The following is a 24,567-nucleotide window of genomic DNA, read 5'->3' as shown; positions in this document are numbered from 1 at the left end:
CCTTATATTTTGCTTCAAAATGAGGAGTTTTAAAATTTTCCTTTCAGGACAACCTTTGACCTTCATACGTAGAAGAACCTTGTACTTTCTAACAACGTTTTGGTAGCTTGTGAGCGTCATAGAGCAAAACATGTTACATGTGCATGTTCGATAGAGTCTCAGATTTTCATAGATAGCTTTTAGTAGTTTGTAATTCAAACCTTTCTGACTCTACAGATGTTTCTTTAAAAAAAAGACCCGGGCCTGGGCACCTTCGGAATCCGTCTTTGTCTCACAAACACAGCTCTATCTCAGCCCCCGTTAATCACACAGACTAACTCTTGTTACCACTGGATGCAGAAGACAGAGACGAATCTGATGGTACAACCCATACGTCTATAGCTAAAACACACAATGTTTAAAAGGGGGTAGAATTCAACACAAATAACCGGCTTTGAAATATGGATGGCTGTCCATCAACATTAGGTCATATTTTACCTGTTGGCAACCAGCATCGCTGACCATTTTTCTCAATTGAGAAACCTAGCAATTCTCCATAATTAACATAATTTGATTGCAACAACTGTTGATGCTAATGTTACTTGAGAAATGTGTGTCTAAAGTGGTAGATCTCGCTATCCATGATGACGATTCAAGATATTCCCATTCAGAGCATGAATCTGGTGGCTAGAAATGACCTTGCTCATTTTTCTTCCACCTTTGATGACTGTTCCTTGTTCTTCAATGAACGTGGATGAAGAGAATATGTTCTGAGTGGATGATAACCATGTACAATAAAAGCTACTGAAATGTCTCCCAAATCCTTATCGTTAGTAAAATAAAACCTCTTGAATCAGTCCTGAGACCCCAGCAATAATCTTTTCCGTTTTCTGGCTTTCGTTGATCTCCATGTCCAGCCCTTATATTTTGCTTCAAAATGAGGAGTTTTAAAATTTTCCTTTCAGGACAACCTTTGACCTTCATACGTAGAAGAACCTTGTACTTTCTAACAACGTTTTGGTAGCTTGTGAGCGTCATAGAGCAAAACATGTTACATGTGCATGTTCGATAGAGTCTCAGATTTTCATAGATAGCTTTTAGTAGTTTGTAATTCAAACCTTTCTGACTCTACAGATGTTTCTTTAAAAAAAAGACCCGGGCCTGGGCACCTTCGGAATCCGTCTTTGTCTCACAAACACAGCTCTATCTCAGCCCCCGTTAATCACACAGACTAACTCTTGTTACCACTGGATGCAGAAGACAGAGACGAATCTGATGGTACAACCCATACGTCTATAGCTAAAACACACAATGTTTAAAAGGGGGTAGAATTCAACACAAATAACCGGCTTTGAAATATGGATGGCTGTCCATCAACATTAGGTCATATTTTACCTGTTGGCAACCAGCATCGCTGACCATTTTTCTCAATTGAGAAACCTAGCAATTCTCCATAATTAACATAATTTGATTGCAACAACTGTTGATGCTAATGTTACTTGAGAAATGTGTGTCTAAAGTGGTAGATCTCGCTATCCATGATGACGATTCAAGATATTCCCATTCAGAGCATGAATCTGGTGGCTAGAAATGACCTTGCTCATTTTTCTTCCACCTTTGATGACTGTTCCTTGTTCTTCAATGAACGTGGATGAAGAGAATATGTTCTGAGTGGATGATAACCATGTACAATAAAAGCTACTGAAATGTCTCCCAAATCCTTATCGTTAGTAAAATAAAACCTCTTGAATCAGTCCTGAGACCCCAGCAATAATCTTTTCCGTTTTCTGGCTTTCGTTGATCTCCATGTCCAGCCCTTATATTTTTCTTCAAAATGAGGAGTTTTAAAATTTTCCTTTCAGGACAACCTTTGACCTTCATACGTAGAAGAACCTTGTACTTTCTAACAACGTTTTGGTAGCTTGTGAGCGTCATAGAGCAAAACATGTTACATGTGCATGTTCGATAGAGTCTCAGATTTTCATAGATAGCTTTTAGTAGTTTGTAATTCAAACCTTTCTGACTCTACAGATGTTTCTTTAAAAAAAAGACCCGGGCCTGGGCACCTTCGGAATCCGTCTTTGTCTCACAAACACAGCTCTATCTCAGCCCCCGTTAATCACACAGACTAACTCTTGTTACCACTGGATGCAGAAGACAGAGACGAATCTGATGGTACAACCCATACGTCTATAGCTAAAACACACAATGTTTAAAAGGGGGTAGAATTCAACACAAATAACCGGCTTTGAAATATGGATGGCTGTCCATCAACATTAGGTCATATTTTACCTGTTGGCAACCAGCATCGCTGACCATTTTTCTCAATTGAGAAACCTAGCAATTCTCCATAATTAACATAATTTGATTGCAACAACTGTTGATGCTAATGTTACTTGAGAAATGTGTGTCTAAAGTGGTAGATCTCGCTATCCATGATGACGATTCAAGATATTCCCATTCAGAGCATGAATCTGGTGGCTAGAAATGACCTTGCTCATTTTTCTTCCACCTTTGATGACTGTTCCTTGTTCTTCAATGAACGTGGATGAAGGGAATATGTTCTGAGTGGATGATAACCATGTACAATAAAAGCTACTGAAATGTCTCCCAAATCCTTATCGTTAGTAAAATAAAACCTCTTGAATCAGTCCTGAGACCCCAGCAATAATCTTTTCCGTTTTCTGGCTTTCGTTGATCTCCATGTCCAGCCCTTATATTTTGCTTCAAAATGAGGAGTTTTAAAATGTTCCTTTCAGGACAACCTTTGACCTTCATACGTAGAAGAACCTTGTACTTTCTAACAACGTTTTGGTAGCTTGTGAGCGTCATAGAGCAAAACATGTTACATGTGCATGTTCGATAGAGTCTCAGCTTTTCATAGATAGCTTTTAGTAGTTTGTAATTCAAACCTTTCTGACTCTACAGATGTTTCTGTAAAAAAAAGACCCGGGCCTGGGCACCTTCGGAATCCGTCTTTGTCTCACAAACACAGCTCTATCTCAGCCCCCGTTAATCACACAGACTAACTCTTGTTACCACTGGATGCAGAAGACAGAGACGAATCTGATGGTACAACCCATACGTCTATAGCTAAAACACACAATGTTTAAAAGGGGGTAGAATTCAACACAAATAACCGGCTTTGAAATATGGATGGCTGTCCATCAACATTAGGTCATATTTTACCTGTTGGCAACCAGCATCGCTGACCATTTTTCTCAATTGAGAAACCTAGCAATTCTCCATAATTAACATAATTTGATTGCAACAACTGTTGATGCTAATGTTACTTGAGAAATGTGTGTCTAAAGTGGTAGATCTCGCTATCCATGATGACGATTCAAGATATTCCCATTCAGAGCATGAATCTGGTGGCTAGAAATGACCTTGCTCATTTTTCTTCCACCTTTGATGACTGTTCCTTGTTCTTCAATGAACGTGGATGAAGGGAATATGTTCTGAGTGGATGATAACCATGTACAATAAAAGCTACTGAAATGTCTCCCAAATCCTTATCGTTAGTAAAATAAAACCTCTTGAATCAGTCCTGAGACCCCAGCAATAATCTTTTCCGTTTTCTGGCTTTCGTTGATCTCCATGTCCAGCCCTTATATTTTGCTTCAAAATGAGGAGTTTTAAAATGTTCCTTTCAGGACAACCTTTGACCTTCATACGTAGAAGAACCTTGTACTTTCTAACAACTTTTTGGTAGCTTGTGAGCGTCATAGAGCAAATCATGTTACATGTGCATGTTCGATAGAGTCTCAGCTTTTCATAGATAGCTTTTAGTAGTTTGTAATTCAAACCTTTCTGACTCTACAGATGTTTCTGTAAAAAAAAGACCCGGGCCTGGGCACCTTCGGAATCCGTCTTTGTCTCACAAACACAGCTCTATCTCAGCCCCCGTTAATCACACAGACTAACTCTTGGTACCACTGGATGCAGAAGACAGAGACGAATCTGATGGTACAACCCATACGTCTATAGCTAAAACACACAATGTTTAAAAGGGGGTAGAATTCAACACAAATAACCGGCTTTGAAATATGGATGGCTGTCCATCAACATTAGGTCATATTTTACCTGTTGGCAACCAGCATCGCTGACCATTTTTCTCAATTGAGAAACCTAGCAATTCTCCATAATTAACATAATTTGATTGCAACAACTGTTGATGCTAATGTTACTTGAGAAATGTGTGTCTAAAGTGGTAGATCTCGCTATCCATGATGACGATTCAAGATATTCCCATTCAGAGCATGAATCTGGTGGCTAGAAATGACCTTGCTCATTTTTCTTCCACCTTTGATGACTGTTCCTTGTTCTTCAATGAACGTGGATGAAGGGAATATGTTCTGAGTGGATGATAACCATGTACAATAAAAGCTACTGAAATGTCTCCCAAATCCTTATCGTTAGTAAAATAAAACCTCTTGAATCAGTCCTGAGACCCCAGCAATAATCTTTTCCGTTTTCTGGCTTTCGTTGATCTCCATGTCCAGCCCTTATATTTTGCTTCAAAATGAGGAGTTTTAAAATGTTCCTTTCAGGACAACCTTTGACCTTCATACGTAGAAGAACCTTGTACTTTCTAACAACGTTTTGGTAGCTTGTGAGCGTCATAGAGCAAAACATGTTACATGTGCATGTTCGATAGAGTCTCAGCTTTTCATAGATAGCTTTTAGTAGTTTGTAATTCAAACCTTTCTGACTCTACAGATGTTTCTGTAAAAAAAAGACCCGGGCCTGGGCACCTTCGGAATCCGTCTTTGTCTCACAAACACAGCTCTATCTCAGCCCCCGTTAATCACACAGACTAACTCTTGTTACCACTGGATGCAGAAGACAGAGACGAATCTGATGGTACAACCCATACGTCTATAGCTAAAACACACAATGTTTAAAAGGGGGTAGAATTCAACACAAATAACCGGCTTTGAAATATGGATGGCTGTCCATCAACATTAGGTCATATTTTACCTGTTGGCAACCAGCATCGCTGACCATTTTTCTCAATTGAGAAACCTAGCAATTCTCCATAATTAACATAATTTGATTGCAACAACTGTTGATGCTAATGTTACTTGAGAAATGTGTGTCTAAAGTGGTAGATCTCGCTATCCATGATGACGATTCAAGATATTCCCATTCAGAGCATGAATCTGGTGGCTAGAAATGACCTTGCTCATTTTTCTTCCACCTTTGATGACTGTTCCTTGTTCTTCAATGAACGTGGATGAAGGGAATATGTTCTGAGTGGATGATAACCATGTACAATAAAAGCTACTGAAATGTCTCCCAAATCCTTATCGTTAGTAAAATAAAACCTCTTGAATCAGTCCTGAGACCCCAGCAATAATCTTTTCCGTTTTCTGGCTTTCGTTGATCTCCATGTCCAGCCCTTATATTTTGCTTCAAAATGAGGAGTTTTAAAATGTTCCTTTCAGGACAACCTTTGACCTTCATACGTAGAAGAACCTTGTACTTTCTAACAACTTTTTGGTAGCTTGTGAGCGTCATAGAGCAAATCATGTTACATGTGCATGTTCGATAGAGTCTCAGCTTTTCATAGATAGCTTTTAGTAGTTTGTAATTCAAACCTTTCTGACTCTACAGATGTTTCTGTAAAAAAAAGACCCGGGCCTGGGCACCTTCGGAATCCGTCTTTGTCTCACAAACACAGCTCTATCTCAGCCCCCGTTAATCACACAGACTAACTCTTGGTACCACTGGATGCAGAAGACAGAGACGAATCTGATGGTACAACCCATACGTCTATAGCTAAAACACACAATGTTTAAAAGGGGGTAGAATTCAACACAAATAACCGGCTTTGAAATATGGATGGCTGTCCATCAACATTAGGTCATATTTTACCTGTTGGCAACCAGCATCGCTGACCATTTTTCTCAATTGAGAAACCTAGCAATTCTCCATAATTAACATAATTTGATTGCAACAACTGTTGATGCTGAGAATGCAACACAAACCGCTGGTGCAAATGCTCTTTTCAAGATGCTCCACCTTGATCACAACAACTTACGCACCAAGACTATACTTTCAGGGATCATTTCTATAGTGCGTTACTTGAGAAATGTGTGTATAAAGTGGTAGATCTCGCTATCCATGATGACGATTCAAGATATTCCCATTCAGAGCATGAATCTGGTGGCTAGAAATGACCTTGCTCATTTTTCTTCCACCTTTGATGACTGTTCCTTGTTCTTCAATGAACGTGGATGAAGAGAATATGTTCTGAGTGGATGATAACCATGTACAATAAAAGCTACTGAAATGTCTCCCAAATCCTTATCGTTAGTAAAATAAAACCTCTTGAATCAGTCCTGAGACCCCAGCAATAATCTTTTCCGTTTTCTGGCTTTCGTTGATCTCCATGTCCAGCCCTTATATTTTGCTTCAAAATGAGGAGTTTTAAAATTTTCCTTTCAGGACAACCTTTGACCTTCATACGTAGAAGAACCTTGTACTTTCTAACAACGTTTTGGTAGCTTGTGAGCGTCATAGAGCAAAACATGTTACATGTGCATGTTCGATAGAGTCTCAGCTTTTCATAGATAGCTTTTAGTAGTTTGTAATTCAAACCTTTCTGACTCTACAGATGTTTCTTTAAAAAAAAGACCCGGGCCTGGGCACCTTCGGAATCCGTCTTTGTCTCACAAACACAGCTCTATCTCAGCCCCCGTTAATCACACAGACTAACTCTTGTTACCACTGGATGCAGAAGACAGAGACGAATCTGATGGTACAACCCATACGTCTATAGCTAAAACACACAATGTTTAAAAGGGGGTAGAATTCAACACAAATAACCGGCTTTGAAATATGGATGGCTGTCCATCAACATTAGGTCATATTTTACCTGTTGGCAACCAGCATCGCTGACCATTTTTCTCAATTGAGAAACCTAGCAATTCTCCATAATTAACATAATTTGATTGCAACAACTGTTGATGCTAATGTTACTTGAGAAATGTGTGTCTAAAGTGGTAGATCTCGCTATCCATGATGACGATTCAAGATATTCCCATTCAGAGCATGAATCTGGTGGCTAGAAATGACCTTGCTCATTTTTCTTCCACCTTTGATGACTGTTCCTTGTTCTTCAATGAACGTGGATGAAGGGAATATGTTCTGAGTGGATGATAACCATGTACAATAAAAGCTACTGAAATGTCTCCCAAATCCTTATCGTTAGTAAAATAAAACCTCTTGAATCAGTCCTGAGACCCCAGCAATAATCTTTTCCGTTTTCTGGCTTTCGTTGATCTCCATGTCCAGCCCTTATATTTTGCTTCAAAATGAGGAGTTTTAAAATGTTCCTTTCAGGACAACCTTTGACCTTCATACGTAGAAGAACCTTGTACTTTCTAACAACTTTTTGGTAGCTTGTGAGCGTCATAGAGCAAATCATGTTACATGTGCATGTTCGATAGAGTCTCAGCTTTTCATAGATAGCTTTTAGTAGTTTGTAATTCAAACCTTTCTGACTCTACAGATGTTTCTGTAAAAAAAAGACCCGGGCCTGGGCACCTTCGGAATCCGTCTTTGTCTCACAAACACAGCTCTATCTCAGCCCCCGTTAATCACACAGACTAACTCTTGGTACCACTGGATGCAGAAGACAGAGACGAATCTGATGGTACAACCCATACGTCTATAGCTAAAACACACAATGTTTAAAAGGGGGTAGAATTCAACACAAATAACCGGCTTTGAAATATGGATGGCTGTCCATCAACATTAGGTCATATTTTACCTGTTGGCAACCAGCATCGCTGACCATTTTTCTCAATTGAGAAACCTAGCAATTCTCCATAATTAACATAATTTGATTGCAACAACTGTTGATGCTGAGAATGCAACACAAACCGCTGGTGCAAATGCTCTTTTCAAGATGCTCCACCTTGATCACAACAACTTACGCACCAAGACTATACTTTCAGGGATCATTTCTATAGTGCGTTACTTGAGAAATGTGTGTATAAAGTGGTAGATCTCGCTATCCATGATGACGATTCAAGATATTCCCATTCAGAGCATGAATCTGGTGGCTAGAAATGACCTTGCTCATTTTTCTTCCACCTTTGATGACTGTTCCTTGTTCTTCAATGAATGTGGATGAAGGGAATATGTTCTGAGTGGATGATAACCATGTACAATAAAAGCTACTGAAATGTCTCCCAAATCCTTATCGTTAGTAAAATAAAACCTCTTGAATCAGTCCTGAGACCCCAGCAATAATCTTTTCCGTTTTCTGACTTTCGTTGATCTCCATGTCCAGCCCTTATATTTTGCTTCAAAATGAGGAGTTTTAAAATTTTCCTTTCAGGACAACCTTTGACCTTCATACGTAGAAGAACCTTGTACTTTCTAACAACGTTTTGGTAGCTTGTGAGCGTCATAGAGCAAAACATGTTACATGTGCATGTTCGATAGAGTCTCAGCTTTTCATAGATAGCTTTTAGTAGTTTGTAATTCAAACCTTTCTGACTCTACAGATGTTTCTTTAAAAAAAAGACCCGGGCCTGGGCACCTTCGGAATCCGTCTTTGTCTCACAAACACAGCTCTATCTCAGCCCCCGTTAATCACACAGACTAACTCTTGTTACCACTGGATGCAGAAGACAGAGACGAATCTGATGGTACAACCCATACGTCTATAGCTAAAACACACAATGTTTAAAAGGGGGTAGAATTCAACACAAATAACCGGCTTTGAAATATGGATGGCTGTCCATCAACATTAGGTCATATTTTACCTGTTGGCAACCAGCATCGCTGACCATTTTTCTCAATTGAGAAACCTAGCAATTCTCCATAATTAACATAATTTGATTGCAACAACTGTTGATGCTAATGTTACTTGAGAAATGTGTGTCTAAAGTGGTAGATCTCGCTATCCATGATGACGATTCAAGATATTCCCATTCAGAGCATGAATCTGGTGGCTAGAAATGACCTTGCTCATTTTTCTTCCACCTTTGATGACTGTTCCTTGTTCTTCAATGAACGTGGATGAAGGGAATATGTTCTGAGTGGATGATAACCATGTACAATAAAAGCTACTGAAATGTCTCCCAAATCCTTATCGTTAGTAAAATAAAACCTCTTGAATCAGTCCTGAGACCCCAGCAATAATCTTTTCCGTTTTCTGGCTTTCGTTGATCTCCATGTCCAGCCCTTATATTTTGCTTCAAAATGAGGAGTTTTAAAATGTTCCTTTCAGGACAACCTTTGACCTTCATACGTAGAAGAACCTTGTACTTTCTAACAACTTTTTGGTAGCTTGTGAGCGTCATAGAGCAAATCATGTTACATGTGCATGTTCGATAGAGTCTCAGCTTTTCATAGATAGCTTTTAGTAGTTTGTAATTCAAACCTTTCTGACTCTACAGATGTTTCTGTAAAAAAAAGACCCGGGCCTGGGCACCTTCGGAATCCGTCTTTGTCTCACAAACACAGCTCTATCTCAGCCCCCGTTAATCACACAGACTAACTCTTGGTACCACTGGATGCAGAAGACAGAGACGAATCTGATGGTACAACCCATACGTCTATAGCTAAAACACACAATGTTTAAAAGGGGGTAGAATTCAACACAAATAACCGGCTTTGAAATATGGATGGCTGTCCATCAACATTAGGTCATATTTTACCTGTTGGCAACCAGCATCGCTGACCATTTTTCTCAATTGAGAAACCTAGCAATTCTCCATAATTAACATAATTTGATTGCAACAACTGTTGATGCTAATGTTACTTGAGAAATGTGTGTCTAAAGTGGTAGATCTCGCTATCCATGATGACGATTCAAGATATTCCCATTCAGAGCATGAATCTGGTGGCTAGAAATGACCTTGCTCATTTTTCTTCCACCTTTGATGACTGTTCCTTGTTCTTCAATGAACGTGGATGAAGGGAATATGTTCTGAGTGGATGATAACCATGTACAATAAAAGCTACTGAAATGTCTCCCAAATCCTTATCGTTAGTAAAATAAAACCTCTTGAATCAGTCCTGAGACCCCAGCAATAATCTTTTCCGTTTTCTGGCTTTCGTTGATCTCCATGTCCAGCCCTTATATTTTGCTTCAAAATGAGGAGTTTTAAAATGTTCCTTTCAGGACAACCTTTGACCTTCATACGTAGAAGAACCTTGTACTTTCTAACAACTTTTTGGTAGCTTGTGAGCGTCATAGAGCAAATAATGTTACATGTGCATGTTCGATAGAGTCTCAGCTTTTCATAGATAGCTTTTAGTAGTTTGTAATTCAAACCTTTCTGACTCTACAGATGTTTCTTTAAAAAAAAGACCCGGGCCTGGGCACCTTCGGAATCCGTCTTTGTCTCACAAACACAGCTCTATCTCAGCCCCCGTTAATCACACAGACTAACTCTTGTTACCACTGGATGCAGAAGACAGAGACGAATCTGATGGTACAACCCATACGTCTATAGCTAAAACACACAATGTTTAAAAGGGGGTAGAATTCAACACAAATAACCGGCTTTGAAATATGGATGGCTGTCCATCAACATTAGGTCATATTTTACCTGTTGGCAACCAGCATCGCTGACCATTTTTCTCAATTGAGAAACCTAGCAATTCTCCATAATTAACATAATTTGATTGCAACAACTGTTGATGCTAATGTTACTTGAGAAATGTGTGTCTAAAGTGGTAGATCTCGCTATCCATGATGACGATTCAAGATATTCCCATTCAGAGCATGAATCTGGTGGCTAGAAATGACCTTGCTCATTTTTCTTCCACCTTTGATGACTGTTCCTTGTTCTTCAATGAACGTGGATGAAGGGAATATGTTCTGAGTGGATGATAACCATGTACAATAAAAGCTACTGAAATGTCTCCCAAATCCTTATCGTTAGTAAAATAAAACCTCTTGAATCAGTCCTGAGACCCCAGCAATAATCTTTTCCGTTTTCTGGCTTTCGTTGATCTCCATGTCCAGCCCTTATATTTTGCTTCAAAATGAGGAGTTTTAAAATGTTCCTTTCAGGACAACCTTTGACCTTCATACGTAGAAGAACCTTGTACTTTCTAACAACTTTTTGGTAGCTTGTGAGCGTCATAGAGCAAATCATGTTACATTTGCATGTTCGATAGAGTCTCAGCTTTTCATAGATAGCTTTTAGTAGTTTGTAATTCAAACCTTTCTGACTCTACAGATGTTTCTGTAAAAAAAAGACCCGGGCCTGGGCACCTTCGGAATCCGTCTTTGTCTCACAAACACAGCTCTATCTCAGCCCCCGTTAATCACACAGACTAACTCTTGGTACCACTGGATGCAGAAGACAGAGACGAATCTGATGGTACAACCCATACGTCTATAGCTAAAACACACAATGTTTAAAAGGGGGTAGAATTCAACACAAATAACCGGCTTTGAAATATGGATGGCTGTCCATCAACATTAGGTCATATTTTACCTGTTGGCAACCAGCATCGCTGACCATTTTTCTCAATTGAGAAACCTAGCAATTCTCCATAATTAACATAATTTGATTGCAACAACTGTTGATGCTAATGTTACTTGAGAAATGTGTGTCTAAAGTGGTAGATCTCGCTATCCATGATGACGATTCAAGATATTCCCATTCAGAGCATGAATCTGGTGGCTAGAAATGACCTTGCTCATTTTTCTTCCACCTTTGATGACTGTTCCTTGTTCTTCAATGAACGTGGATGAAGGGAATATGTTCTGAGTGGATGATAACCATGTACAATAAAAGCTACTGAAATGTCTCCCAAATCCTTATCGTTAGTAAAATAAAACCTCTTGAATCAGTCCTGAGACCCCAGCAATAATCTTTTCCGTTTTCTGGCTTTCGTTGATCTCCATGTCCAGCCCTTATATTTTGCTTCAAAATGAGGAGTTTTAAAATGTTCCTTTCAGGACAACCTTTGACCTTCATACGTAGAAGAACCTTGTACTTTCTAACAACTTTTTGGTAGCTTGTGAGCGTCATAGAGCAAATAATGTTACATGTGCATGTTCGATAGAGTCTCAGCTTTTCATAGATAGCTTTTAGTAGTTTGTAATTCAAACCTTTCTGACTCTACAGATGTTTCTTTAAAAAAAAGACCCGGGCCTGGGCACCTTCTGAATCCGTCTTTGTCTCACAAACACAGCTCTATCTCAGCCCCCGTTAATCACACAGACTAACTCTTGTTACCACTGGATGCAGAAGACAGAGACGAATCTGATGGTACAACCCATACGTCTATAGCTAAAACACACAATGTTTAAAAGGGGGTAGAATTCAACACAAATAACCGGCTTTGAAATATGGATGGCTGTCCATCAACATTAGGTCATATTTTACCTGTTGGCAACCAGCATCGCTGACCATTTTTCTCAATTGAGAAACCTAGCAATTCTCCATAATTAACATAATTTGATTGCAACAACTGTTGATGCTAATGTTACTTGAGAAATGTGTGTCTAAAGTGGTAGATCTCGCTATCCATGATGACGATTCAAGATATTCCCATTCAGAGCATGAATCTGGTGGCTAGAAATGACCTTGCTCATTTTTCTTCCACCTTTGATGACTGTTCCTTGTTCTTCAATGAACGTGGATGAAGGGAATATGTTCTGAGTGGATGATAACCATGTACAATAAAAGCTACTGAAATGTCTCCCAAATCCTTATCGTTAGTAAAATAAAACCTCTTGAATCAGTCCTGAGACCCCAGCAATAATCTTTTCCGTTTTCTGGCTTTCGTTGATCTCCATGTCCAGCCCTTATATTTTGCTTCAAAATGAGGAGTTTTAAAATGTTCCTTTCAGGACAACCTTTGACCTTCATACGTAGAAGAACCTTGTACTTTCTAACAACTTTTTGGTAGCTTGTGAGCGTCATAGAGCAAATCATGTTACATGTGCATGTTCGATAGAGTCTCAGCTTTTCATAGATAGCTTTTAGTAGTTTGTAATTCAAACCTTTCTGACTCTACAGATGTTTCTGTAAAAAAAAGACCCGGGCCTGGGCACCTTCGGAATCCGTCTTTGTCTCACAAACACAGCTCTATCTCAGCCCCCGTTAATCACACAGACTAACTCTTGGTACCACTGGATGCAGAAGACAGAGACGAATCTGATGGTACAACCCATACGTCTATAGCTAAAACACACAATGTTTAAAAGGGGGTAGAATTCAACACAAATAACCGGCTTTGAAATATGGATGGCTGTCCATCAACATTAGGTCATATTTTACCTGTTGGCAACCAGCATCGCTGACCATTTTTCTCAATTGAGAAACCTAGCAATTCTCCATAATTAACATAATTTGATTGCAACAACTGTTGATGCTGAGAATGCAACACAAACCGCTGGTGCAAATGCTCTTTTCAAGATGCTCCACCTTGATCACAACAACTTACGCACCAAGACTATACTTTCAGGGATCATTTCTATAGTGCGTTACTTGAGAAATGTGTGTATAAAGTGGTAGATCTCGCTATCCATGATGACGATTCAAGATATTCCCATTCAGAGCATGAATCTGGTGGCTAGAAATGACCTTGCTCATTTTTCTTCCACCTTTGATGACTGTTCCTTGTTCTTCAATGAATGTGGATGAAGGGAATATGTTCTGAGTGGATGATAACCATGTACAATAAAAGCTACTGAAATGTCTCCCAAATCCTTATCGTTAGTAAAATAAAACCTCTTGAATCAGTCCTGAGACCCCAGCAATAATCTTTTCCGTTTTCTGACTTTCGTTGATCTCCATGTCCAGCCCTTATATTTTGCTTCAAAATGAGGAGTTTTAAAATTTTCCTTTCAGGACAACCTTTGACCTTCATACGTAGAAGAACCTTGTACTTTCTAACAACGTTTTGGTAGCTTGTGAGCGTCATAGAGCAAAACATGTTACATGTGCATGTTCGATAGAGTCTCAGCTTTTCATAGATAGCTTTTAGTAGTTTGTAATTCAAACCTTTCTGACTCTACAGATGTTTCTTTAAAAAAAAGACCCGGGCCTGGGCACCTTCGGAATCCGTCTTTGTCTCACAAACACAGCTCTATCTCAGCCCCCGTTAATCACACAGACTAACTCTTGTTACCACTGGATGCAGAAGACAGAGACGAATCTGATGGTACAACCCATACGTCTATAGCTAAAACACACAATGTTTAAAAGGGGGTAGAATTCAACACAAATAACCGGCTTTGAAATATGGATGGCTGTCCATCAACATTAGGTCATATTTTACCTGTTGGCAACCAGCATCGCTGACCATTTTTCTCAATTGAGAAACCTAGCAATTCTCCATAATTAACATAATTTGATTGCAACAACTGTTGATGCTAATGTTACTTGAGAAATGTGTGTCTAAAGTGGTAGATCTCGCTATCCATGATGACGATTCAAGATATTCCCATTCAGAGCATGAATCTGGTGGCTAGAAATGACCTTGCTCATTTTTCTTCCACCTTTGATGACTGTTCCTTGTTCTTCAATGAACGTGGATGAAGGGAATATGTTCTGAGTGGATGATAACCATGTACAATAAAAGCTACTGAAATGTCTCCCAAATCCTTATCGTTAGTAAAATAAAACCTCTTGAATCAGTCCTGAGACCCCAGCAATAATCTTTTCCGTTTTCTGGCTTTCGTTGATCTCCATGTCCAGCCCTTATATTTTGCTTCAAAATGAGGAGTTTTAAAATGTTCCTTTCAGGACAACCTTTGACGTTCATACGTAGAAGAACCTTGTACTTTCTAACAACTTTTTGGTAGCTTGTGAGCGTCATAGAGCAAATCATGTTACATGTGCATGTTCGATAGAGTCTCAGCTTTTCATAGATAGCTTTTAGTAGTTTGTAATTCAAACCTTTCTGACTCTACAGATGTTTCTGTAAAAAAAAGACCCGGGCCTGGGCACCTTCGGAATCCGTCTTTGTCTCACAAACACAGCTCTATCTCAGCCCCCGTTAATCACACAGACTAACTCTTGGTACCACTGGATGCAGAAGACAGAGACGAATCTGATGGTACAACCCATACGTCTATAGCTAAAACACACAATGTTTAAAAGGGGGTAGAATTCAACACAAATAACCGGCTTTGAAATATGGATGGCTGTCCATCAACATTAGGTCATATTTTACCTGTTGGCAACCAGCATCGCTGACCATTTTTCTCAATTGAGAAACCTAGCAATTCTCCATAATTAACATAATTTGATTGCAACAACTGTTGATGCTAATGTTACTTGAGAAATGTGTGTCTAAAGTGGTAGATCTCGCTATCCATGATGACGATTCAAGATATTCCCATTCAGAGCATGAATCTGGTGGCTAGAAATGACCTTGCTCATTTTTCTTCCACCTTTGATGACTGTTCCTTGTTCTTCAATGAACGTGGATGAAGGGAATATGTTCTGAGTGGATGATAACCATGTACAATAAAAGCTACTGAAATGTCTCCCAAATCCTTATCGTTAGTAAAATAAAACCTCTTGAATCAGTCCTGAGACCCCAGCAATAATCTTTTCCGTTTTCTGGCTTTCGTTGATCTCCATGTCCAGCCCTTATATTTTGCTTCAAAATGAGGAGTTTTAAAATGTTCCTTTCAGGACAACCTTTGACCTTCATACGTAGAAGAACCTTGTACTTTCTAACAACTTTTTGGTAGCTTGTGAGCGTCATAGAGCAAATCATGTTACATGTGCATGTTCGATAGAGTCTCAGCTTTTCATAGATAGCTTTTAGTAGTTTGTAATTCAAACCTTTCTGACTCTACAGATGTTTCTGTAAAAAAAAGACCCGGGCCTGGACACCTTCGGAATCCGTCTTTGTCTCACAAACACAGCTATACTTTCAGGGATCATTTCTATAGTGCGTTACTTGAGAAATGTGTGTCTAAAGTGGTAGATCTCGCTATCCATGATGACGATTCAAGATATTCCCATTCAGAGCATGAATCTGGTGGCTAGAAATGACCTTGCTCATTTTTCTTCCACCTTTGATGACTGTTCCTTGTTCTTCAATGAACGTGGATGAAGGGAATATGTTCTGAGTGGATGATAACCATGTACAATAAAAGCTACTGAAATGTCTCCCAAATCCTTATCGTTAGTAAAATAAAACCTCTTGAATCAGTCCTGAGACCCCAGCAATAATCTTTTCCGTTTTCTGGCTTTCGTTGATCTCCATGTCCAGCCCTTATATTTTGCTTCAAAATGAGGAGTTTTAAAATGTTCCTTTCAGGACAACCTTTGACCTTCATACGTAGAAGAACCTTGTACTTTCTAACAACTTTTTGGTAGCTTGTGAGCGTCATAGAGCAAATCATGTTACATGTGCATGTTCGATAGAGTCTCAGCTTTTCATAGATAGCTTTTAGTAGTTTGTAATTCAAACCTTTCTGACTCTACAGATGTTTCTGTAAAAAAAAGACCCGGGCCTGGGCACCTTCGGAATCCGTCTTTGTCTCACAAACACAGCTCTATCTCAGCCCCCGTTAATCACACAGACTAACTCTTGGTACCACTGGATGCAGAAGACAGAGACGAATCTGATGGTACAACCCATACGTCTATAGCTAAAACACACAATGTTTAAAAGGGGGTAGAATTCAACACAAATAACCGGCTTTGAAATATGGATGGCTGTCCATCAACATTAGGTCATATTTTACCTGTTGGCAACCAGCATCGCTGACCATTTTTCTCAATTGAGAAACCTAGCAATTCTCCATAATTAACATAATTTGATTGCAACAACTGTTGATGCTGAGAATGCAACACAAACCGCTGGTGCAAATGCTCTTTTCAAGATGCTCCACCTTGATCACAACAACTTACGCACCAAGACTATACTTTCAGGGATCATTTCTATAGTGCGTTACTTGAGAAATGTGTGTCTAAAGTGGTAGATCTCGCTATCCATGATGACGATTCAAGATATTCCCATTCAGAGCATGAATCTGGTGGCTAGAAATGACCTTGCTCATTTTTCTTCCACCTTTGATGACTGTTCCTTGTTCTTCAATGAACGTGGATGAAGAGAATATGTTCTGAGTGGATGATAACCATGTACAATAAAAGCTACTGAAATGTCTCCCAAAACCTTATCGTTAGTAAAATAAAACCTCTTGAATCAGTCCTGAGACCCCAGCAATAATCTTTTCAGTTTTCTGGCTTTCGTTGATCTCCATGTCCAGCCCTTATATTTTGCTTCAAAATGAGGAGTTTTAAAATTTTCCTTTCAGGACAACCTTTGACCTTCATACGTAGAAGAACCTTGTACTTTCTAACAACTTTTTGGTAGCATGTGAGCGTCATAGAGCAAAACATGTTACATGTGCATGTTCGATAGAGTCTCAGCTTTTCATAGATAGCTTTTAGTAATTTGTAATTCAAACCTTTCTGACTCTACAGATGTTTCTGTAAAAAAAAGACCCGGGCCTGGGCACCTTCGGAATCCGTCTTTGTCTCACAAACACAGCTCTATCTCAGCCCCCGTTAATCACACAGACTAACTCTTGGTACCACTGGATGCAGAAGACAGAGACGAATCTGATGGTACAACCCATACGTCTATAGCTAAAACACACAATGTTTAAAAGGGGGTAGAATTCAACACAAATAACCGGCTTTGAAATATGGATGGCTGTCCATCAACATTAGGTCATATTTTACCTGTTGGCAACCAGCATCGCTGACCATTTTTCTCAATTGAGAAACCTAGCAATTCTCCATAATTAACATAATTTGATTGCAACAACTGTTGATGCTGAGAATGCAACACAAACCGCTGGTGCAAATGCTCTTTTCAAGATGCTCCACCTTGATCACAACAACTTACGCACCAAGACTATACTTTCAGGGATCATTTCTATAGTGCGTTACTTGAGAAATGTGTGTCTAAAGTGGTAGATCTCGCTATCCATGATGACGATTCAAGATATTCCCATTCAGAGCATGAATCTGGTGGCTAGAAATGACCTTGCTCATTTTTCTTCCACCTTTGATGACTGTTCCTTGTTCTTCAATGAACGTGGATGAAGAGAATATGTTCTGAGTGGATGATAACCATGTACAATAAAAGCTACTGAAATGTCTCCCAAAACCTTATCGTTAGTAAAATAAAACCTCTTGAATCAGTCCTGAGACCCCAGCAATAATCTTTTCAGTTTTCTGGCTTTCGTTGATCTCCATGTCCAGCCCTTATATTTTGCTTCAAAATGAGGAGTTTTAAAATTTTCCTTTCAGGACAACCTTTGACCTTCATACGTAGAAGAACCTTGTACTTTCTAACAACTTTTTGGTAGCATGTGAGCGTCATAGAGCAAAACATGTTACATGTGCATGTTCGATAGAGTCTCAGCTTTTCATAGATAGCTTTTAGTAATTTGTAATTCAAACCTTTCTGACTCTACAGATGTTTCTGTAAAAAAAAGACCCGGGCCTGGGCACCTTCGGAATCCGTCTTTGTCTCACAAACACAGCTCTATCTCAGCCCCCGTTAATCACACAGACTAACTCTTGGTACCACTGGATGCAGAAGACAGAGACTAATCTGATGGTACAACCCATACGTCTATAGCTAAAACACACAATGTTTAAAAGGGGGTAGAATTCAACACAAATAACCGGCTTTGAAATATGGATGGCTGTCCATCAACATTAGGTCATATTTTACCTGTTGGCAACCAGCATCGCTGACCATTTTTCTCAATTGAGAAACCTAGCAATTCTCCATAATTAACATAATTTGATTGCAACAACTGTTGATGCTAATGTTACTTGAGAAATGTGTGTCTAAAGTGGTAGATCTCGCTATCCATGATGACGATTCAAGATATTCCCATTCAGAGCATGAATCTGGTGGCTAGAAATGACCTTGCTCATTTTTCTTCCACCTTTGATGACTGTTCCTTGTTCTTCAATGAACGTGGATGAAGGGAATATGTTCTGAGTGGATGATAACCATGTACAATAAAAGCTACTGAAATGTCTCCCAAATCCTTATCGTTAGTAAAATAAAACCTCTTGAATCAGTCCTGAGACCCCAGCAATAATCTTTTCCGTTTTCTGGCTTTCGTTGATCTCCATGTCCAGCCCTTATATTTTGCTTCAAAATGAGGAGTTTTAAAATGTTCCTTTCAGGACAACCTTTGACGTTCATACGTAGAAGAACCTTGTACTTTCTAACAACTTTTTGGTAGCTTGTGAGCGTCATAGAGCAAATCATGTTACATGTGCATGTTCGATAGAGTCTCAGCTTTTCATAGATAGCTTTTAGTAGTTTGTAATTCAAACCTTTCTGACTCTACAGATGTTTCTGTAAAAAAAAGACCCGGGCCTGGGCACCTTCGGAATCCGTCTTTGTCTCACAAACACAGCTCTATCTCAGCCCCCGTTAATCACACAGACTAACTCTTGGTACCACTGGATGCAGAAGACAGAGACTAATCTGATGGTACAACCCATACGTCTATAGCTAAAACACACAATGTTTAAAAGGGGGTAGAATTCAACACAAATAACCGGCTTTGAAATATGGATGGCTGTCCATCAACATTAGGTCATATTTTACCTGTTGGCAACCAGCATCGCTGACCATTTTTCTCAATTGAGAAACCTAGCAATTCTCCATAATTAACATAATTTGATTGCAACAACTGTTGATGCTAATGTTACTTGAGAAATGTGTGTCTAAAGTGGTAGATCTCGCTATCCATGATGACGATTCAAGATATTCCCATTCAGAGCATGAATCTGGTGGCTAGAAATGACCTTGCTCATTTTTCTTCCACCTTTGATGACTGTTCCTTGTTCTTCAATGAACGTGGATGAAGGGAATATGTTCTGAGTGGATGATAACCATGTACAATAAAAGCTACTGAAATGTCTCCCAAATCCTTATCGTTAGTAAAATAAAACCTCTTGAATCAGTCCTGAGACCCCAGCAATAATCTTTTCCGTTTTCTGGCTTTCGTTGATCTCCATGTCCAGCCCTTATATTTTGCTTCAAAATGAGGAGTTTTAAAATGTTCCTTTCAGGACAACCTTTGACCTTCATACGTAGAAGAACCTTGTACTTTCTAACAACTTTTTGGTAGCATGTGAGCGTCATAGAGCAAAACATGTTACATGTGCATGTTCGATAGAGTCTCAGCTTTTCATAGATAGCTTTTAGTAATTTGTAATTCAAACCTTTCTGACTCTACAGATGTTTCTGTAAAAAAAAGACCCGGGCCTGGGCACCTTCGGAATCCGTCTTTGTCTCACAAACACAGCTCTATCTCAGCCCCCGTTAATCACACAGACTAACTCTTGGTACCACTGGATGCAGAAGACAGAGACGAATCTGATGGTACAACCCATACGTCTATAGCTAAAACACACAATGTTTAAAAGGGGGTAGAATTCAACACAAATAACCGGCTTTGAAATATGGATGGCTGTCCATCAACATTAGGTCATATTTTACCTGTTGGCAACCAGCATCGCTGACCATTTTTCTCAATTGAGAAACCTAGCAATTCTCCATAATTAACATAATTTGATTGCAACAACTGTTGATGCTGAGAATGCAACACAAACCGCTGGTGCAAATGCTCTTTTCAAGATGCTCCACCTTGATCACAACAACTTACGCACCAAGACTATACTTTCAGGGATCATTTCTATAGTGCGTTACTTGAGAAATGTGTGTCTAAAGTGGTAGATCTCGCTATCCATGATGACGATTCAAGATATTCCCATTCAGAGCATGAATCTGGTGGCTAGAAATGACCTTGCTCATTTTTCTTCCACCTTTGATGACTGTTCCTTGTTCTTCAATGAACGTGGATGAAGAGAATATGTTCTGAGTGGATGATAACCATGTACAATAAAAGCTACTGAAATGTCTCCCAAAACCTTATCGTTAGTAAAATAAAACCTCTTGAATCAGTCCTGAGACCCCAGCAATAATCTTTTCAGTTTTCTGGCTTTCGTTGATCTCCATGTCCAGCCCTTATATTTTGCTTCAAAATGAGGAGTTTTAAAATTTTCCTTTCAGGACAACCTTTGACCTTCATACGTAGAAGAACCTTGTACTTTCTAACAACTTTTTGGTAGCATGTGAGCGTCATAGAGCAAAACATGTTACATGTGCATGTTCGATAGAGTCTCAGCTTTTCATAGATAGCTTTTAGTAATTTGTAATTCAAACCTTTCTGACTCTACAGATGTTTCTGTAAAAAAAAGACCCGGGCCTGGGCACCTTCGGAATCCGTCTTTGTCTCACAAACACAGCTCTATCTCAGCCCCCGTTAATCACACAGACTAACTCTTGGTACCACTGGATGCAGAAGACAGAGACGAATCTGATGGTACAACCCATACGTCTATAGCTAAAACACACAATGTTTAAAAGGGGGTAGAATTCAACACAAATAACCGGCTTTGAAATATGGATGGCTGTCCATCAACATTAGGTCATATTTTACCTGTTGGCAACCAGCATCGCTGACCATTTTTCTCAATTGAGAAACCTAGCAATTCTCCATAATTAACATAATTTGATTGCAACAACTGTTGATGCTGAGAATGCAACACAAACCGCTGGTGCAAATGCTCTTTTCAAGATGCTCCACCTTGATCACAACAACTTACGCACCAAGACTATACTTTCAGGGATCATTTCTATAGTGCGTTACTTGAGAAATGTGTGTCTAAAGTGGTAGATCTCGCTATCCATGATGACGATTCAAGATATTCCCATTCAGAGCATGAATCTGGTGGCTAGAAATGACCTTGCTCATTTTTCTTCCACCTTTGATGACTGTTCCTTGTTCTTCAATGAACGTGGATGAAGAGAATATGTTCTGAGTGGATGATAACCATGTACAATAAAAGCTACTGAAATGTCTCCCAAAACCTTATCGTTAGTAAAATAAAACCTCTTGAATCAGTCCTGAGACCCCAGCAATAATCTTTTCAGTTTTCTGGCTTTCGTTGATCTCCATGTCCAGCCCTTATATTTTGCTTCAAAATGAGGAGTTTTAAAATTTTCCTTTCAGGACAACCTTTGACCTTCATACGTAGAAGAACCTTGTACTTTCTAACAACTTTTTGGTAGCATGTGAGCGTCATAGAGCAAAACATGTTACATGTGCATGTTCGATAGAGTCTCAGCTTTTCATAGATAGCTTTTAGTAATTTGTAATTCAAACCTTTCTGACTCTACAGATGTTTCTGTAAAAAAAAGACCCGGGCCTGGGCACCTTCGGAATCCGTCTTTGTCTCACAAACACAGCTCTATCTCAGCCCCCGTTAATCACACAGACTAACTCTTGGTACCACTGGATGCAGAAGACAGAGACGAATCTGATGGTACAACCCATACGTCTATAGCTAAAACACACAATGTTTAAAAGGGGGTAGAATTCAACACAAATAACCGGCTTTGAAATATGGATGGCTGTCCATCAACATTAGGTCATATTTTACCTGTTGGCAACCAGCATCGCTGACCATTTTTCTCAATTGAGAAACCTAGCAATTCTCCATAATTAACATAATTTGATTGCAACAACTGTTGATGCTGAGAATGCAACACAAACCGCTGGTGCAAATGCTCTTTTCAAGATGCTCCACCTTGATCACAACAACTTATGCACCAAGACTATACTTTCAGGGATCATTTCTATAGTGCGTTACTTGAGAAATGTGTGTCTAAAGTGGTAGATCTCGCTATCCATGATGACGATTCAAGATATTCCCGTTCAGAGCATGAATTTGGTGGTTAGAAATGACCTTGCTCATTTTTCTTCCACCTTTGATGACTGTTCCTTGTTCTTCAATGAACGTGGATGAAGGGAATATGTTCTGAGTGGATGATAACCATGTACAATAAAAGCTACTGAAATGTCTCCCAAATCCTTATCGTTAGTAAAATAAAACCTCTTGAATCAGTCCTGAGACCCCAGCAATAATCTTTTCAGTTTTCTGGCTTTCGTTGATCTCCATGTCCAGCCCTTATATTTTGCTTCAAAATGAGGAGTTTTAAAATTTTCCTTTCAGGACAACCTTTGACCTTCATACGTAGAAGAACCTTGTACTTTCTAACAACTTTTTGGTAGCATGTGAGCGTCATAGAGCAAAACATGTTACATGTGCATGTTCGATAGAGTCTCAGCTTTTCATAGATAGCTTTTAGTAATTTGTAATTCAAACCTTTCTGACTCTACAGATGTTTCTGTAAAAAAAAGACCCGGGCCTGGGCACCTTCGGAATCCGTCTTTGTCTCACAAACACAGCTCTATCTCAGCCCCCGTTAATCACACAGACTAACTCTTGGTACCACTGGATGCAGAAGACAGAGACGAATCTGATGGTACAACCCATACGTCTATAGCTAAAACACACAATGTTTAAAAGGGGGTAGAATTCAACACAAATAACCGGCTTTGAAATATGGATGGCTGTCCATCAACATTAGGTCATATTTTACCTGTTGGCAACCAGCATCGCTGACCATTTTTCTCAATTGAGAAACCTAGCAATTCTCCATAATTAACATAATTTGATTGCAACAACTGTTGATGCTGAGAATGCAACACAAACCGCTGGTGCAAATGCTCTTTTCAAGATGCTCCACCTTGATCACAACAACTTATGCACCAAGACTATACTTTCAGGGATCATTTCTATAGTGCGTTACTTGAGAAATGTGTGTCTAAAGTGGTAGATCTCGCTATCCATGATGACGATTCAAGATATTCCCGTTCAGAGCATGAATTTGGTGGTTAGAAATGACCTTGCTCATTTTTCTTCCACCTTTGATGACTGTTCCTTGTTCTTCAATGAACGTGGATGAAGGGAATATGTTCTGAGTGGATGATAACCATGTACAATAAAAGCTACTGAAATGTCTCCCAAATCCTTATCGTTAGTAAAATAAAACCTCTTGAATCAGTCCTGAGACCCCAGCAATAATCTTTTCCGTTTTCTGGCTTTCGTTGATCTCCATGTTCAGCCCTTATATTTTGCTTCAAAATGAGGAGTTTTAAAATGTTCCTTTCAGGACAACCTTTGACCTTCATACGTAGAAGAACCTTGTACTTTCTAACAACTTTTTGGTAGCTTGTGAGCGTCATAGAGCAAAACATGTTACATGTGCATGTTCGATAGAGTCTCAGCTTTTCATAGATAGCTTTTAGTAGTTTGTAATTCAAACCTTTCTGACTCTACAGATGTTTCTGTAAAAAAAAGACCCGGGCCTGGGCACCTTCGGAATCCGTCTTTGTCTCACAAACACAGCTCTATCTCAGCCCCCGTTAATCACACAGACTAACTCTTGGTACCACTGGATGCAGAAGACAGAGACGGATCTGATGGTACAACCCATACGTCTATAGCTAAAACACACAATGTTTAAAAGGGGGTAGAATTCAACACAAATAACCGGCTTTGAAATATGGATGGCTGTCCATCAACATTAGGTCATATTTTACCTGTTGGCAACCAGCATCGCTGACCATTTTTCTCAATTGAGAAACCTAGCAATTCTCCATAATTAACATAATTTGAT

General features: G+C 39.3%; 26 non-coding genes across 26 annotated transcripts; all 26 read left to right on the top strand.

Annotated features, from left to right (window-relative positions):
• The first annotated feature begins 539 nt into the window (after positions 1-539).
• LOC118955136 lies at positions 540-758 on the top strand. Its single transcript, XR_005045001.1, has one exon. It is a non-coding gene; the product is annotated as a small nucleolar RNA U3 (small nucleolar RNA).
• A 678-nt stretch (positions 759-1,436) lies between these two features.
• On the top strand, positions 1,437-1,655 carry LOC118955135. Its single transcript, XR_005045000.1, has one exon. It is a non-coding gene; the product is annotated as a small nucleolar RNA U3 (small nucleolar RNA).
• A 678-nt stretch (positions 1,656-2,333) lies between these two features.
• LOC118955113 lies at positions 2,334-2,552 on the top strand. The gene has a single exon (XR_005044980.1). It is a non-coding gene; the product is annotated as a small nucleolar RNA U3 (small nucleolar RNA).
• Positions 2,553-3,230: 678 nt separating this feature from the next.
• LOC118955112 lies at positions 3,231-3,449 on the top strand. Its single transcript, XR_005044979.1, has one exon. It is a non-coding gene; the product is annotated as a small nucleolar RNA U3 (small nucleolar RNA).
• Positions 3,450-4,127: 678 nt separating this feature from the next.
• On the top strand, positions 4,128-4,346 carry LOC118955110. Its single transcript, XR_005044977.1, has one exon. It is a non-coding gene; the product is annotated as a small nucleolar RNA U3 (small nucleolar RNA).
• A 678-nt stretch (positions 4,347-5,024) lies between these two features.
• Positions 5,025-5,243, top strand: LOC118955109. The gene has a single exon (XR_005044976.1). It is a non-coding gene; the product is annotated as a small nucleolar RNA U3 (small nucleolar RNA).
• Positions 5,244-6,030: 787 nt separating this feature from the next.
• On the top strand, positions 6,031-6,246 carry LOC118955087. Its single transcript, XR_005044954.1, has one exon. It is a non-coding gene; the product is annotated as a small nucleolar RNA U3 (small nucleolar RNA).
• A 678-nt stretch (positions 6,247-6,924) lies between these two features.
• On the top strand, positions 6,925-7,143 carry LOC118955108. Its single transcript, XR_005044975.1, has one exon. It is a non-coding gene; the product is annotated as a small nucleolar RNA U3 (small nucleolar RNA).
• Positions 7,144-7,930: 787 nt separating this feature from the next.
• LOC118955185 lies at positions 7,931-8,146 on the top strand. Its single transcript, XR_005045049.1, has one exon. It is a non-coding gene; the product is annotated as a small nucleolar RNA U3 (small nucleolar RNA).
• A 678-nt stretch (positions 8,147-8,824) lies between these two features.
• LOC118955107 lies at positions 8,825-9,043 on the top strand. The gene has a single exon (XR_005044974.1). It is a non-coding gene; the product is annotated as a small nucleolar RNA U3 (small nucleolar RNA).
• A 678-nt stretch (positions 9,044-9,721) lies between these two features.
• Positions 9,722-9,940, top strand: LOC118955106. Its single transcript, XR_005044973.1, has one exon. It is a non-coding gene; the product is annotated as a small nucleolar RNA U3 (small nucleolar RNA).
• Positions 9,941-10,618: 678 nt separating this feature from the next.
• LOC118955105 lies at positions 10,619-10,837 on the top strand. Its single transcript, XR_005044972.1, has one exon. It is a non-coding gene; the product is annotated as a small nucleolar RNA U3 (small nucleolar RNA).
• A 678-nt stretch (positions 10,838-11,515) lies between these two features.
• On the top strand, positions 11,516-11,734 carry LOC118955104. Its single transcript, XR_005044971.1, has one exon. It is a non-coding gene; the product is annotated as a small nucleolar RNA U3 (small nucleolar RNA).
• Positions 11,735-12,412: 678 nt separating this feature from the next.
• LOC118955103 lies at positions 12,413-12,631 on the top strand. Its single transcript, XR_005044970.1, has one exon. It is a non-coding gene; the product is annotated as a small nucleolar RNA U3 (small nucleolar RNA).
• Positions 12,632-13,418: 787 nt separating this feature from the next.
• LOC118955184 lies at positions 13,419-13,634 on the top strand. The gene has a single exon (XR_005045048.1). It is a non-coding gene; the product is annotated as a small nucleolar RNA U3 (small nucleolar RNA).
• A 678-nt stretch (positions 13,635-14,312) lies between these two features.
• Positions 14,313-14,531, top strand: LOC118955102. The gene has a single exon (XR_005044969.1). It is a non-coding gene; the product is annotated as a small nucleolar RNA U3 (small nucleolar RNA).
• A 678-nt stretch (positions 14,532-15,209) lies between these two features.
• Positions 15,210-15,428, top strand: LOC118955101. The gene has a single exon (XR_005044968.1). It is a non-coding gene; the product is annotated as a small nucleolar RNA U3 (small nucleolar RNA).
• A 419-nt stretch (positions 15,429-15,847) lies between these two features.
• Positions 15,848-16,062, top strand: LOC118955097. The gene has a single exon (XR_005044964.1). It is a non-coding gene; the product is annotated as a small nucleolar RNA U3 (small nucleolar RNA).
• Positions 16,063-16,849: 787 nt separating this feature from the next.
• LOC118955083 lies at positions 16,850-17,065 on the top strand. Its single transcript, XR_005044950.1, has one exon. It is a non-coding gene; the product is annotated as a small nucleolar RNA U3 (small nucleolar RNA).
• A 787-nt stretch (positions 17,066-17,852) lies between these two features.
• On the top strand, positions 17,853-18,068 carry LOC118955082. Its single transcript, XR_005044949.1, has one exon. It is a non-coding gene; the product is annotated as a small nucleolar RNA U3 (small nucleolar RNA).
• Positions 18,069-18,746: 678 nt separating this feature from the next.
• On the top strand, positions 18,747-18,965 carry LOC118955099. Its single transcript, XR_005044966.1, has one exon. It is a non-coding gene; the product is annotated as a small nucleolar RNA U3 (small nucleolar RNA).
• A 678-nt stretch (positions 18,966-19,643) lies between these two features.
• Positions 19,644-19,862, top strand: LOC118955098. Its single transcript, XR_005044965.1, has one exon. It is a non-coding gene; the product is annotated as a small nucleolar RNA U3 (small nucleolar RNA).
• Positions 19,863-20,649: 787 nt separating this feature from the next.
• On the top strand, positions 20,650-20,865 carry LOC118955081. Its single transcript, XR_005044948.1, has one exon. It is a non-coding gene; the product is annotated as a small nucleolar RNA U3 (small nucleolar RNA).
• A 787-nt stretch (positions 20,866-21,652) lies between these two features.
• On the top strand, positions 21,653-21,868 carry LOC118955080. Its single transcript, XR_005044947.1, has one exon. It is a non-coding gene; the product is annotated as a small nucleolar RNA U3 (small nucleolar RNA).
• A 787-nt stretch (positions 21,869-22,655) lies between these two features.
• LOC118955164 lies at positions 22,656-22,871 on the top strand. Its single transcript, XR_005045028.1, has one exon. It is a non-coding gene; the product is annotated as a small nucleolar RNA U3 (small nucleolar RNA).
• A 787-nt stretch (positions 22,872-23,658) lies between these two features.
• On the top strand, positions 23,659-23,874 carry LOC118955163. Its single transcript, XR_005045027.1, has one exon. It is a non-coding gene; the product is annotated as a small nucleolar RNA U3 (small nucleolar RNA).
• Positions 23,875-24,567: the final 693 nt, after the last annotated feature.

This window comes from Oncorhynchus mykiss, unplaced genomic scaffold (genome assembly GCF_013265735.2).
Source record: "Oncorhynchus mykiss isolate Arlee unplaced genomic scaffold, USDA_OmykA_1.1 un_scaffold_402, whole genome shotgun sequence".
NCBI lineage: Eukaryota > Metazoa > Chordata > Actinopteri > Salmoniformes > Salmonidae > Oncorhynchus > Oncorhynchus mykiss.
The sequence above is the reverse complement of the archived record's forward strand: the minus strand, read 5'-3'. Positions and strand labels throughout refer to the sequence as shown.